The sequence below is a fragment of the Peromyscus maniculatus genome, chromosome 7 (assembly GCF_049852395.1).
Source record: "Peromyscus maniculatus bairdii isolate BWxNUB_F1_BW_parent chromosome 7, HU_Pman_BW_mat_3.1, whole genome shotgun sequence".
Classification (NCBI taxonomy): Eukaryota; Metazoa; Chordata; class Mammalia; order Rodentia; family Cricetidae; genus Peromyscus; species Peromyscus maniculatus.
Window position 1 is genome coordinate 2710087 of NC_134858.1, and position 1216 is coordinate 2711302.

The 1216-nt window shown below is 32.2% G+C and overlaps 1 non-coding gene across 1 annotated transcript; it reads left to right on the forward strand.

The window, feature by feature from the left end:
* Positions 1–613: 613 nt before the first annotated feature.
* Positions 614–756, forward strand: LOC121831223 (small nucleolar RNA SNORA16B/SNORA16A family). The gene has a single exon (XR_006074599.1). It is a non-coding gene; the product is annotated as a small nucleolar RNA SNORA16B/SNORA16A family (small nucleolar RNA).
* Positions 757–1216: the final 460 nt, after the last annotated feature.

Sequence of the window (1216 nt, forward strand, 5' to 3'; positions counted from 1 at the left end):
TAAGAAATGGATAGCTTTAGGGGTGCTAGAAAGTTCTGAGGAAGATTCTTCAAAAGTTCCATAGCAAAGGCTCTTTTGAGAGCATATTACCAGCCTCGGTCTCCCTTTCAGAATTTCTCAGTTGGTTCTGAGTCACTGCTTAGAAAAACATCAGGAAATACCATCATCTCTGCAGACAGTAATTTTACTAACATTATTTTTATTATCTTCACAAAGATGACTTTGACTAATTTTCTAGCACAAGTAATATAACAAGGTAGAAAAGTTCAAGTGAATCATTTTATCTGAAACACATTTTATGGGCCTAATGTTTAAATAATATTTCCTATAGTAGTATCAGCAAATTGAATGGAATTACAGATCATGCTTCTGTCTCTGAAATATTTCCAATATGATTAACGTTAAGAAATGTATTTTATATTGAAACTGAGCATATTCAAATGGAAAATACAGCTTCATGAAACAATAGCTGTTATTTCATGACTACTGCACTAATACTTAACCTGTATTATGTATTTTTACCCTGTTCACAATTCTTGATACGGTTTAAATATTGACAGGCTCACATCATTCAACATATTAGCATATAACAGTCTGTATTATAAATAGTGGCACTTGGCCTTAGCAAAGCCACAGCTGCTTCTAGATAGCTGCTGTGGTAAGAAAAAGAACAAAAAGAGCCTGGAGGTAAAGCATTTCCTTGACAGTTATGATTCCTTTTGCTGTGACTGATCTACCTTTTTGGAAAAGACAGTGTATCTTATGCTTTGCTCATCCTAACTAAGCCTTTCACCACTGTATGACATTATTAGCACTTGCCCTAGCTTTTCCATTGATATTATGAATTTTTCATTCGCAGAAAACTATGCTCTGATTTGAGGAATGTTGGAAAGAAGTTCACTCATATTAACATGCAAAAATTAATTTTAATTATATTTGTTGTAAAAGGGAGAGTTTCCTTCTCCAAAGTTTAATTTGTATATCTCCTTTACTGTTTTATCTTAATGTCTTCAGAAATATCTGATAGAATTCACATATTTGTTGAATAACTGTACAATTTTCTTCTCTTCACAGACAATATAATAATGACAAAATAAGTCACTTTCATCTGATTATTAAAAGAAAAAGTGACTAGTTTATCTCAGTTTTGGTTTATCTCGATCTCAAAATCTTGCTAATACCTGAAGTTAAATAGAGGGGAAAGACTCAAATGAGA